At 40.0% G+C, this 14,681-nt stretch overlaps 1 protein-coding gene across 8 annotated transcripts in view; it reads right to left on the bottom strand.

Annotated features, from left to right (window-relative positions):
* The window catches only part of Ptprt (protein tyrosine phosphatase receptor type T), an 810,280-nt gene that overhangs the window by 588,306 nt on the left and 207,293 nt on the right, over positions 1-14,681 (bottom strand). The window lies entirely within an intron of this gene.

The raw sequence follows: 14,681 nt of genomic DNA, 5'->3' as shown, positions 1-14,681 counted from the left end.
AGCAGAATTCAAGCATGTGAGGTTAAGGAACAGAATTCCAGACATAACCATAAAAAATGGCCAAAATCTCATGATTAGCCCCATTCACATTCTGCTTCAATAGCCAAGATTTTGTCTGTAAATAAATGAATTGGTATTTCTTCAGTAACTTCAGACAACACCTACCATGGTTCTTTCATTTAAAGAAAGAAAAGAAAAAAAGGGCAATGTGAGGAGATGTTTTTTCCAAACCATAGCAATCTGTCTAAGGCAATACTCTGCTTTCTACCCCCAAAGGAGAATTCGCCTTTACTAAGGTGAAGTTTGGCTCAAAATCCAGGGGAGTCTGACGTTATAAACATTTTCTATATTAGAATGCAGACATGTTAGTGGAAGCCTCCCTCCCCCCAGTGGTGATATAAGTTTAGGTAGAAAAAGAATGATGTACAGCAAGAATTCAGCTTCTTCCTTCACTTGATAGGTTTTTTTTTTTTTTTTTTTTTTTTTTTTCCAGCAGACAGAGTATCACTGACCAGAGTGGAGCCGGTAGGAACTAAGGGTCAAAGAAAAAGTCCTGATGAGATATCTAGTATCTGATGTGCATTGCTGTCTCCTTTCCAGTAAGTTCCATTTAGTCAGCTAAAAGGACCAGAATTGCAACAGGTATTTGCAGTGACTACTTTCTGGCTATCTTTTACCTACTGGAAAAGCAGGAGAAATGAGGTACTTCTTTGATATTTCTTATATACCAGGAAATTCCACACAATTCTTGGAACACTTCCACCTCCATGTCACTGGATAAAAATGTGAAAACCCAAAAGACCAGGTCACCAACCAAGGCCGTGCATAGGACAGGTAATAATGCAGGATCAAAGCCCATGTCCGCATGCCTTCCCAGGTCAGATAACCAGGATGCATCCATTGGTGAGTCCAGCAGATAAGTGTGCTGTTGGGAAGTCAGGCCTGGTTGAAAGAGGCAGGTCCCTGGGATGTGACCTGGAAGGGTAAATCTTCCTCCATGGGCTCCTTCCTTCTCCCTCTGCTTTCTGGCCTCCATGAAATGAGCAGCTATCCTTGCCAGCATGTCCTTCCACCATGGCATTCTACCTCGGAGCTAAATGGAATAAAGACTGTAACCATGAGCCAAAACAAACTTTTCCTCCTTTAAATTGTGAATGTTGTATATTTTGTCCTAGGAATAGGAAAGTTACAAAGACACTACGGATTTTGTTTATAAACTAAAGAGACTTTTCTATCACTGTCTTTAGTAACTACAGGACAGTCCATCAAGTTATCACACTAATCGGTGTCCAATCATTGGACCCATGAGCTGTTCTAAATTTTGCTATGGTAAATAATGCTGCAATGAACATCTTTGTGCCAATGATTTTAGTCTTTCTTATTTGATATGTTCTGGGAACAAACGCCAGGAATGGGATTATCTATCAAAAAGTATAAATAAGTCATTGATTCCTAAAGTAAAATAAGATAGTAGAGTGAGGGAGATATTTGGAGGTGCAATACACTGTAGATTTATTTAAGAACTTGTTACTATTGGCGAGGCTCTGGAATAATCACATGGAGGAAGGCATATATGAGTTTTTGTTTGGAACTCAGGTGAGGGCTTTGGGATAGAGATTTATTCAGCATTTTTCTTCTAATTAATTACCTAGTAGTGAAGATTCTCCAGAAACAGATTAATTTGCCATAAAACAGGGATGGACAATATTTTCTCAGTGTGACTCAGAGCAAATCTTAAGGGACAACTTCAGATTGCCTCTATTATAGCCTGCCAGTTGGCCAGAGAGGGAAATTAAGGAGATTAGTCAAGCTAGGTACTTTTCTTTAGAAAGCCATGGAGGTTATTACTCAAGACCTTGTTATCTCAAAGGTGTTTGCAAATTGATTTTTGGATAATTTGTTCCAGGTAGAGAAGTTAAATTGGCAGGCAGATAATTTCTGGACTCATCCTTTGTGCATTTTAAATATATAGAGCCTTTGATCGCCATTATCAACTCTCCAGAGTTCCCATCAGTCTCCAATGAGGCCTCCTGGGTGATATTTTGTAGCTCTGTGATGACATTGCCTAATTCTTTAATATAATTATTCACAGACTGACTCTGGACAGAATTAAGAGCAGCAGACTTCAGTGCTTTGGAGGCCGAGCAAGTAGCCACATTAAGCTCTCTTCAATCGACTTTTCACCATGGTTTGCTGCTCTCCTATTTCAGGCATTAGCAGTTTTCAATTTCTGACCACCAGAAAGAAAATAAAGTATTAATCTTTCCAAATGTTTGATCTCTTTTCATGTATTTCTAATGGTAGGTACAAGTATAAATAACAAACGTCCTCTTGAGTATATGAATGTCCTCCTCTCCAGTGACTTGCAGGTTCACAAGTTCACAAACATACTAGTCATTGTAGTTCTCTCTCTCTCTCTCCTTCCATGCCCTCCAAAATAGATCATGTAACTTCATCATATTATGTCCTGCTTTTGGCACCAAGAAACCATCAGATTATTGGTTTGTTTTATTCTCTGTCTTGTCAGTGATCCACTAATTTAGAGCTGGCATTCCAAGTAGTTCATAGAGAAAGAAGCAGGGATGAGATACAGAATATGTATATGTTTTAGTAAGTTAGCACATCTTTTTAAATGTATAGAGGGCAATGCAAGAAGTTAATGTGGACACCTACTGCAATTTAGATGACCAGAGTCAGCAGGAAGGCAATCAAAAGGGGTCCATAAAGGGCTCAGGTTCTATTAAGCCAAAAACGAAGAGGTAGATCAGGACCCACTGATTGTCCATCCCTTTCTTTTCTTGTGCTGGAGATGTTTGTGTAATTAACAAGAAGAGTTATTAAGGACAGTAGTTTTTAACTTTGGGTAGAACATAGGTTCTAAAGGTCTGGTGAGAAATTTAGACCCTTTTCCCACAAAAAAATGCACAAACACACATAACCTAGAGCTCTGCACAAATACCAGGCACTCACAGACCCTTCTGAAACCCACTCACAAATCTCTCAGTGGTCTATGTTGAGAATACAGGAAATCTATAGAGAGTCTGCTGACAGAAAACATGCCCAAAATATGTGCACCTCTTTGGACTCTGAACTACCCTTTGTTGTAAAGGATAAAGGCTGGAAATGCAGTCTTGGGAAAGGATTTGATGTATGTTTAGCACTTTCATGCTCTATAGTTCTCAAATCTTTGAGCAAAATAAACCTGTTAAGATTTCCACAACATAATGCCATATAAACATCTAGGTCCCATGATCAGAGACTACCCAACATATTCATAGATTTAATATTTGTGTTAAAAATTTAAAGAACAAAAACATGGCCCTACCCAAGAAATGATATAGCCTCTATAGAAAACTTCTACAGAGGCTGTATTTTCAAGTTCATCTTTCTTTACATGAAGGGCTTTACCTGACCATTTGGGGTCTTTCAGTGAACAACCTGGCAGAGAGAGCTTTCTGTGAAAGAAATCTCAATCACCATGAATGGACCTGTGCATCTCACGTGCTCATCAGAGCACTGAGTGGCTGGAACTTAGTGGTGAAAGGAAATGCAGACTCTCTGTGCCACGACCAGTGGGTAAGGCAGGTGAGTGCTTATTCAGACACATGCCAGTTCCCAACCATGAGCCTTTTCACTCGTTAAACAACCAACTTTCTCTTTGCCTGACTCCAGGCTGACGGATTTGCACTATCAACCATGCAAAGCCAGGAGTGGGTATTTGACATCTGATGGCAACTCTGCTTACAAAGTTTGGAAATAAATCAAGAGAGAAGAAGTACGGCCTTCAGGAAGCTGTGACCTGAGCTAGGAGATGGTGGTGGTGCCCTGTGGGCAGACATCGAAGACTGTGAGGATCAGGACCCTGCGAGCCATGCACAAGGCCTGGGCAGCAGCTGGACCCAAACTGCCAAACTCTCCTTTGGCACATAGATGGTGAGATGATCCCTTAACGTAACTCAGCCTCAACCTCAGGCAGCAATCTCCAGACCAATTCTGTCTTTCTTTTTCCCGCTGTGAGCACTTGTAACAGTTTGACTCCCAGAAATTCCTGCAGAGAGCAAAAATGCTTCAAATAGCTGAAGATAGAGCTGTGTGTGTGTGTGTGTGTGTGTGTGCGCGCGCGTGCGTGCGCGCAGACAGAAATCAAACATTTTGAGAAAAACTGGATATCACTAAGATGTGAACTCAGCCTTGATATTGTTTAAGTGTGGATAAAGCGGCCTCCTCCAATACTCGGGCCCCAGCCGCTCCACTGGAGCCCCTTTCTGATTCCATTTACTGATCATGGGGTCCCTGGGAGTGGTCCACCCCACCTCACCCACCAACACACACACATACACAGACACACTGTTTTATCATCTTCATATACTTTTATAAATGTCATTTCTCCCAACTGGAATATCTTTGTTTTTACTCTTAACTAAATTGACCATTTCTTCCCCAAATCTACTGTAGAGCTACTTGGTTTTTTAGGCCACATGCCTAGGCCCCAAGTTGTTCAAAAGCATTGTGTTAACTTTTAAAATGTCCATTGATTTCTATGCGACTCTGCTTCATAAAATAAAGGATCAGAGATCAAAAGATAATGGGAATCTAGGTGGGACCAGGGTCCTCAATTTTCTTTGCCCAGGCCTCACCACTAGCCAGATATATAAGCTTGGATGAGCTGCCCAATAGTTCTGCTTCTCACTTTTCTTCACCTTGAGAATGGAAGACTATTTCATGGTTCAAATTGCAGACCATCTCTAAATTCTCTACCTAGGACCACAGGGGTTCTGTGTGGATACAGTGGTTTACCCTGAGTGAAAGCCAGCAGGGGCTCTGCCTTCTGTTTCTCACTGGCTTGGGCCTGGGAGCAAAACATGACTCAGTGGTTGCTGCGTCCAATACACCAGCTGGTAACAACTGGAATGAGTCTTTACGTCTTTGCTCATTATGCAGCCTAGGTTCAATAAATATTTGATGTCTTTGTCAAATGGGTAGAGAAACATTTAGTAAACTCTCAAAAAATAAGGAATTGAGGTGACAACAAACAGACATTAAAAAAGTGTTACAGAAAAGAGTAAATGGACACTCACACTAAGGATTAGAACTATTTGGGGGGAAAGGCATTAAACAACTAAGACAAAGACGTAGGCAAAGAAAACTTATCTGAAACAAATAAGTTTGCAGACTATCAATAACACCATGTGTTGACAGAATCAGTAATGAGACTCAAGCTTAAGCACATCATGGAGATATTCTTGTAATGTAAGGCCTAAGGAAAAAAATCCTACAAACATCTAGAAAAAATTCAGCTATCCATGAAAACAAAACAAAAGGTGCTAAAAAATGACTTTGCAGACTTCATCATTTCAATTTGAAACAGTACAATATGAAAAAACCATGATAATATGCACAAATGACAGCAGCTATTGTGCACTACACATTTTTAGGCTCCTGTCACTCTCCTTAGAGCCTTAAAATAGTAACTAATTTAGTGCTCACACAACCGTCTGAGAAGATACTATTACAATTTGCACTTTTAAAAAGAAAAAAGACATATAGATTCATTAAGTTGACCCCAGTATCAAACACTGAGTCATTCAGAGAGCAAGGACTGGCAGCTGACTGTGGTGGGCTGTGCCTATAATCCCAGCACTCGAAAGGCTAAGTGAAGCAAGAGGATAGCAAGTTCAAGGCTAGCTTGCCTAGTTTGTGATTTAACAAGATTCTCTCTCAAAAAACAAAAATAGAAAAAGCACTGGGATTGCAGCTCATTGTAAAGGTCCTGGATTCAATCCCCAGTACCAAAACCAAAGAAGAGCAAGGATTCAGGTCAAAGGGAGCCTGTGTAGGAATTTTCATATTAGCCATTGTTGTAAAGATGATGGTCACTCACACACACACACACACACACACACACACACACACTCACACTCACTCATATTTTATGGGAGATGGTTAATGTGTCAAGAATGATCTAGCCAGATAAGTTGTGGTATATTTTATAACCAATAGAAAGACATTCTTAGAGTTTTGAAGAATGAAGAAAAAGTGTTAGCTACTTGCCCTTCCTTAGAGAAAAATTACTTTTTTTTTTTTTTTGGTACCGGGGATTGAACTTGGATCCTTACGCTTGCAAGTCAGGCCACCGAATCGCTGAGCTACCTGAAGGTATGTATCAGTGTGCCTTGAGATAAATCAATATCACTGAGTCTAGGATGGGAGAATTAGAATGCTACAAGCATCAGCCCTGTGGTATAGTTAGCTTTTGCAAGGGACCTCATTTTCTCAGATAAAAAACTTAAAAGAGAAGAACAAACTCATGTCAGTTTGAATTGGACACACAACTTACACCATAAGAGACAGAATATTATACCTTTTCTTTCACGTGACATTTAGCTAATACTTAAGAACAAGGCATTTCATTATTAAGGGTTAACCCTGGCTTTGGTAATCATCCTGAAATTGTGGTACAAATTCCTCTGAAAAAGGATCTCCTTCAGAGAGATTCTCCATGGGTCTGCCAGTCTAGTTTTAAGTAAACTCAAACAAAAGCTCCACCTACACAAACCTATTAAAACATCTAGTCATAAGTACACCAAAATGTTGGTGTTCTCCTTAGGGTTGCAAGGAGACAGGTAATTTTCCAATTTTCTTTCCTTTTTCCCTTTGCTGGTCTACAAATTTCCTCTAGTAAATATGCATTGGCTGCTTATTATAAAGATAATCATCTTAAGCTAGGTTTTCTTATATTTGAAAAATTTATATCTGGGTGTGACCTCTGCTGCTTAATCACTAAGAAGCTTATAGCCTTTCCCATCTACCCAGGTATCAGGCACCAGCAATTGAGAATTAACGGTGACCACACAGAGTCAGAAACACTCCCTTTTATGGATAAGAACATGAAGGCTCAGGTGCTTTTTAGGTAACCTGGCCAAGCTCTGCTTACAGGTAGCAATCAGAGCTAACACTGAACCCAGGTTTTCTCAAAGTCTGCACTCTTTCTTAGGTACTAAACTTACTTTCTATGCTGGTGCATTACTGTAAGTGTTTGATTTCAATTCCATGGGCTGTGATGAAAACAGACTAACAATTCTCACTAGGGTTAGCTGTGTGCCAGGCGCTGTGCTAAGGATATTACATGCACATTGTCACTTATCCTTAAGACTCTTTCAGGAAGGTGCTATTATCAAGCTCACTTTATAAATGAAACAAAGAACAATGACATAACTGCAATGCTAGTAAGAAAAGGGAGATTCAGTGTCAGGAAGATTCCAAAGCAGGGCTTGTAAGAGCTTGATAATAAGATTCTTATGATTAAGGATGACTAAGAGACTTGTCCTAGGCCACAGAAATTTCTAAGAAGGAGAAGCTGTATCTGGAACCATCCAGAACCTTGTTAACCTGGGAGCAGTAACAGTAGTCAAAGGTCATGGAGCTGTATGTGTAGGTGGCATATACAAAAATCATTGCAGAGATCCCAACATGAAGCTATGACTTAGCTCAAAGACCTACAGTGGTAACAAGCAACTGTCTCCTTTCCACTCGGGTGTTGAAGAGTTCTAACAATGAGAAAACACATATCCAGCAGGAGACCTCTCTCTGCCTTTGCATATTCTCCATCCAATAAGCTCTGTTCACCTTCACAACTTAGCACACAATTGATGGAGAAATAGTTACTTGTGCCATTCTTTCTGCTAGATCACTCGGATCCTTCTCCAGCTCACTCACCTTTCTTATCCTGGAGGATTTATCTCTCCTCTGACCCTAAGGTGTTTAGTGTTCTCTGTGCTTTGTGGCATCTTAGCTGGGGTTTCCAAGAAATGGAGCCCGAGACAAAGATTCCGTGGAAGTGATTGAACAAATGAGAGCTCCCAGAAATAGGCAGGATAGGGCAAGGGAAGAGTGTGGTTTCGATTGCAGACAACTTTTATTTTCGTCCCAGTGGACCTCTGGACACAAACAGCACCACAGATTTAGTCCCTTACTGAGGCAAGAAGGCTGGAATCATGTGGCAGTGGTGGCTACCAGTACTGTGAAGGTGCAGTCATTACTGCCCTTTCCCCAGCCAGGCATCTCTCCTGTGGGTGAGCTGCTGTCAGAGAGGGTGTATCAGTGTCCTAGAACTCTTGAAACAACATGCTACAGACTGGGTGGCTAAAAATGATAATTTGTTGACTTATGGTTCTGAAGGCTAGAAAACTGAAACAAAGGTGGCAATAGGATCACATACTCTTGGAAGACTCCAGGGAAGAATCCTCCCTTGCCTCTTCTAGCTTCTACTGCTTTTCACCAGACTTTAAACTCCTTTGACTTTTACATGCATCGTTTCCATCTCTGCCCCTCTCTCCACATAGTGTTCTCCTCCTATGTGTTAATCCTTTCTCCTCCTCCTCTTCCTCTTCCTCCTCCTCCTCCTCTTCCTCCTCGTCCTTCTCCTCCTCCTTGTCCTTCTCCTTCTTCTTCTTCTTCTTCCAACTTTAATCATATTGGATTAGGGCACACTTTATGACTTCATTATAACTTGAATTATACATTCAAAAAGCCTATTTTCAAATAAGTTCAAATTCTGAGGTTTCAGAAAGAACATGAATTTGAGGGGGACACTAGTCAACCCATTACAAAGGGGAACCATGAGACTTTAGTTTCTAAGACTCACGGTCCCAGGGAATAGGTACATCAGCCTGGTAAAAGAGACCTATCGGTACACTAATAGCGTGTTCTGCAGCAGAGAGGCTCTTTTGTGGGAAATCTTGGGAACATATTCATCACAGAACTTGTATATTCTATGTAGACTACTAGCTCTGTCCAAGCAGAAAATGAAATGTACAAAGGAATGAACCAAACGAATTTGTCCTGTGTCCTCAGCTCCTAGCATAGGGTCTTCTATGTGTACTCTAGAACTTTCTTCCTCCCTAATGTGGCAATCCTTGCATATTTGAAGGCAGGGGTCACAGACTCTTACTCTTTTCTGGCATAAATATTGTTAGTTCTTAGGATTCAAAAAGATTTCTTTCTCATCTGCTATCCTCATCATATTTTAATCTCTCTTATTTCAGCTGCATAAGCTGAAATTCTCAAATCAGAATCAAATCCATTTAAATCACAGCTCTGAAATTTTTAGCTATATCTTCTAGATGCTGGTGCCATCCAGCCCATATTCCCTTGACATATTGCAGGGGTCTCTGTCAGTTTTAGTGGTTAGCACCTCCGTGCACTGGTAACCTGCCACCTTCAGCACTTACATCTCCCAGCTCCATGACTTTTCCTGTTGCCATGGGATTGGAATTGTGCCAATCCAAGGCCGACTGCACATGCCAAGATATTACTATGCCCAGGAGCAGCCCTTATCCAATCAAGGATGGAAGTTTGTCGGTAGATACCCAAGTTTCTTTAAAGTTGGTGAGACAATGGGATGATTTTACTCAGTCCTTTAGATGGACCCAGTGGTACTGAGCATCAGAGACTTACAACCTCTACCAGATCTTTAATGCAGCCTTTGGGAGCCTGGAGTCCTTCTCTGTCTCAATCCCCTTACTATTATTCCTTTCAACTTCTAGATAACTACTTGGATTTTTTGTTTTGGAATTTGTTTTTGAAAAAATCCAATCTAAGATATGGAAATCCAGAGCAAGCTCCTTAACCTTTTTGTGTCTCAAACTTCCCATTTGTAAAAAGAGATACTAATATACTTCCCTTATGGGGAAAGTCTTGAAGATTAAGTAAAATCAGTATAATCAATAACCTTGAAACACTCTTAGCACGTAACAAATACAATGTGCTAGCTACCATCATACTCCCACCCAGCTACTGATGTGCTTTTCACTACTTAGTAGAAGTCCTATTACATGGAGTCCCTATTTTGTGCTTCTCATAAAGACACAAAAATCCCATTGGATGTATATTCCCCTTCTTTGTCAGAATAAAGAGGGTCTGTAGCAATGTCAGTATGTACTCCAACCAATACTTCTACAAACAAATAAATTTAAGAGCTGATCCTCAGTCTACTTAACACAGGCATGTTTCAACCCACAAAGTCATTTAGAAATGTGTAATTCAATAGTGCCTTAACACTAGATGGGATTTTATGATCTGCCACACTCTGTCTGCCCCTGGCGTCTCTTTCTCCCTGAGCGCCTTGTCATTTTCAAGATTAATGTCCGCTGGACCACTTTCTAAAATTAAGAGCAGAATAATCATTCTAGAGAAGCTTTTCCTTCCTTGCCAGCTAATCAGGAATCCACAGAAAGCATGATTCAAGAGTCTGTCTACCCTGGAGAGGGAAAACCAGGAGAGTCTGATTCTAAAGCTTTGGAATTAGAGGCCATGCTGAAGCTTTAGCTTGTTTCAAGCATTCCTCACTTCCTGTGTTCCACTTTTGTCCAACAGCCCTGCTGTGGACAGTTGTGGAACTCATGGCTTAGTCAGTTTGGATGATCTCTGCATCCCAGAGACACTCACCTCTGTACATCTGTGATGTACCCTGGGATGATGACAGCTACTGTTATTATTATGCAGCAAAGGTAATGAATACTCCACACAATGTGCCTGACTTTAGTCCAGAATTTACTTGTAAGAACTCATTCATTCCTTGTATCACACCGTAAAGTTGGTATTATTATAATACCCATTTTATAGATGAGGAAACTAAAGGAGAGTGTTATTTACTTATCTTGGGTCTTTACAACTTCAAGCCCAAGCTGCTCTGGTCAGATTTGTGACCTTGGGGCTCTAACTGCAAATTACATTTCTAGTCTCCTTTGCCAGCTGGCTTTGGTTCAATCTTAAAAACGGAGCTATCAATGGAACCTGGAAACTGTAAAAGGGAAGATGCTCTCTTCCTCTCTCAAGATCAATCCAGCAGCAAGAATAGCTGCGCTTCAGGTTTTAATTTCTTCTGGCCCTCAAAGCATCCACAACACAGCATCTTTGAGAGGAACCACCCAAAGCTAGGCAATGAAATAGGGCTAAGGTACTATCTGGGGGCCTGTCCTTTCCCCTATCCCCTTTGGTTATACCAGCCACACAGGTAGCTCCTTTCTACCATACTTGGTTGCTTTGACATCTCACTTTTACTCAGGTAGCCTTCCTGAGTAATACATTTCCATCAATAAAAACTTATTTCATTCCTGCTATGACTTGGTGTTTCTCAGATCCTGACTAATACAGGAAGATGTTATAATCATCTTCCTTTTTCACATAAGGAAACTAAATCACAGGCAGATATGCATCTGGGATAACGCTTCTGAATGCAGGATTGAAAATGGATCTGAGAGAGAGAGAGAGAGAGGTGAACCAAGGGATCAGTGAGAAAGTTACATCAGAGTAATGGATCCTATCTCACTGGACACTCTGAAGATGGAAAATAAAGGTCTGAAATATGAGAGACCTTACATGAATGTGAGTTCTTCCTTTCTCTCTATTCACATTGGTTCATGTTTCACTAGTATTTCTCTTGGTCCCAGAGCCCTCTCCATCACTGACCCATTCAATCCAGCTTCTTTAGCCCCTGAGATCTGTACTCTGAGCACCTGAGCTCATATATCATATGTGATAAGATCTATTTTAGCTCCATGCATGAAGAAGCCACTAATCTCCCACTGAGACCAACAATTCATAGTCAACAAGCACAAAGGGAAAACATGGCAGCATTTTGTCAGAACAAGTCTGAGAAAAAACAAGAGCAGAGGAAAAGAAAGTATAGAAAGCAAGAGAAGAAATTTCCAATTCAGGGCACCCTGAGACCAGGCAGCTTCATCAGTTGCTATACTACCATCCATAATAAGATTGGCGTACACAGAAGGAGGACAGGACTTTAGAAATAGTGTCATTTTGCAAATTTCACCCCTTAGCCTATCCCTATGTCCAAGGGGGAGACGTATAATTAGTCTGTAAGCTGCTGACACAACTAGAAGTGACTAGAAGAACTGACTCCTCTGATCTGTCATGAAAGGTATCCAGATGGAGTAAGAGGCTTTATCAGTTTGTGGGGAGAGTTTAAGAAATGACTGCCCTCTTTATGTAAAGAAACTGAAAAATTAGCCTTTTCCAAATCCTTATTGATCCCAGGGCTGCTTCTGTGCTCTTCTATATCCAGCCTTAACAGTGAGCACAGCCTAACTAGGCTCTTTGGAAAAGGACCTTGAAACAAAACAATCTTGCAAGATCACAGAACACAATTGCTGCCCCCAGAGGTCATGATTCTAACAGGTGCTCATCACTCTGAGAACAGAAGCAACGGTCTTTCACAACCGTGTCTTTCACAAGCCCCTGAGCTAGGTGCTTCTGTAGCTGAGAACAACATGAGAAGACAGGGATAAAAAAGAGGAATTTGTTGATTAGGATTTTTTCAGGCACTGTTCTATTTCTAATATCTTTATGTACTTCTCAAACATAGTCAAAAGGAACCCAAAGAAATACACAGTGGGGCCGGGGATTTAGCTCAGCGGTTCAGTGGCCTGCCTCGCAAGCGCAAGGACCCGAGTTCAATCCCCGATACCACACACACACACACACACACACACACACACACACACAAAGAAATACACAGTGACTTCCAAAGGGTTATATAAAGCAGTAAGTTTTTAACTACAAACATCTTTGTGCAACAAATTTACTTGAAGATGTAGGGTATTAGGTTTGAATTTCTACATACATCAAAAGTTTTAATAAAACATTAAGCCTTTCAGAAACTAGTAAAAGAAATACTTTCAAATTCCTTTGACATGCCCAGGATCACTACACAAAAGAATTTTACAATGATAGTCCATGAAATGTAACTTTCAGGCCAATCTCTATCATAATCGAGTAGATATAAATCCTACATATTTTATATTATATATTTTATATTTTATATTGTTAACAAACAAAATCTAGTGGTATATAAAATGAATAACAGACCATGACTGAGTTGGGTCTATTCAGGACTGCAAGATGAGTTTAATACTAAAATTCAATCATCATAAACGCATCATAGTAAGAAAGTAAAAGATAAAAATTATGTAATCATCTTAAGAAATGCCAAGGAAGCATTTGGTGGAAGTCAACATTCATTTGTGATAAAACTCTTAGCCAGTGTAATGACATAAAAAAAAAAAAGGTATTAGGAAAGTTACTACTTCATGAGTTTAAAAATGATATCAAGTTGGAAAGAAGTAATCCAGCTTTAGTCATTCACAGACTACATGATTATATGTATTGAATCTCAAATTCTGATGAAAACTAATACAAAGTTTTAGCAAATAGAGGTCGTAGTTAGCAAATAACCTTGTCCTTCTAGTTAGGAAGGTTTTAATTTGGGGAATGGAATTTGGGTGTGACCTTGACTGCTACATTATCTCACATTGAGTTCCACAGCTTTACAAGCTGTCTCTCTGGTCTTTGCTGTGGCTGTTTGTGGAGAGGTTGTGTGAACCTGTACACCACCCACAATGCTCCTATGAATCAAATAGGATTCAGTTGGGCAAACTTCTTAAAAGAAGCCATTTGTGGGGTTAGCTCTTTACAGCCTGCGCTGCTTACAGCCTGCTTTGGGCACAATCAATGGGGCGGTCTTCCACAGAAAGACTTACACACAAGGGGGCTGGTGCTTTACAGGTTTGTTATTTTGCAAATTTCATTCCTTAGCATATTCCTACATGCAAGGGGAAGATTCACAGTCTCCCATTTTTAGGAAGATTCATAATTAGTAGGACTTACATTTTAGAATGTCAAGATTTATCATTAAGTTCCAATAATTTAAAAAGTGAGATACTGACCAAAAATCAAAAAGTACAAGATCAAGCTCAAGATCACAGATCAAGAAATAGAATGAGTCCAGAAAGAGACCCACACATACATAAACACTTGATTTATGGTACAGTTCGCACTGCATTCTGGTAAGAAAAGACTGATATTCTCAAAGAAAGAAATAAGATGACCTAGGCAATCATTTAGAAAAAAGACTGAGCACTACCTCACACTATATAGAAAGTCAATTCCAACATATTGTAGACCTAAATATCACAGATAAGCCTTTTTTTTTTAATTTTATTGAGTTTGTTGGTACATTTTAGGGATACAGTACAGTTACATTCATTGTTGGGATCATGTACCTTTACATGGCAAGTCTTGATTCTCATTTTTTCCCCTTACCTCTGTCCTCCCTTTTTTTAAAATAGAAATTTCCTGACCATGAAGTGAGACATACAAAAACCATAGTCATAAAGGAAATTATCACTAACCTGTACATCAAGCATTGTCTTGCTTCTCTTTTATAACCCACCCGTCTTCTTCATCTTCTCTTATATCTTTAGTCCCTGAGAGCCAGTAACCTGGTCTTCATTTCTAAAATTTTGCTACTTCAAGGAAGACAATAGGTAGCTCTTGGTATTATCTTTTATTTCACACAACACAGACTGCTACGTGCATCGATAATTCATTCTCTTCAGTTTTGGTCAGTTTTCTATGCTATCTGTACACATTTAACCTTTTACCTGTTCAAAGTCAGCTGAGCTGGTTCCAGTCTTTCCCTATTATGGATAAAGCTGTGATGAACAATCACATGCAGTTTTCTTTCTTTTGTGAATGGAAGCTGTCACTTCTTGGTGATAAATGCATAGGAGACTAAGGAACGGGTCATACGGAATTTGGAACTGACAAACTGCTTTGAGAGGGGCTATGGCATTTTATCGTCCCACCATCAAGGTACAAGTGAC

Source organism: Fukomys damarensis, unplaced genomic scaffold (genome assembly GCF_012274545.1).
Source record: "Fukomys damarensis isolate Sample0158 unplaced genomic scaffold, DMR_v1.0_HiC HiC_scaffold_22, whole genome shotgun sequence".
Classification (NCBI taxonomy): Eukaryota; Metazoa; Chordata; class Mammalia; order Rodentia; family Bathyergidae; genus Fukomys; species Fukomys damarensis.
Note: the sequence above shows the minus strand (reverse complement) of the source record. Positions and strands in the feature narration are given on the sequence as shown.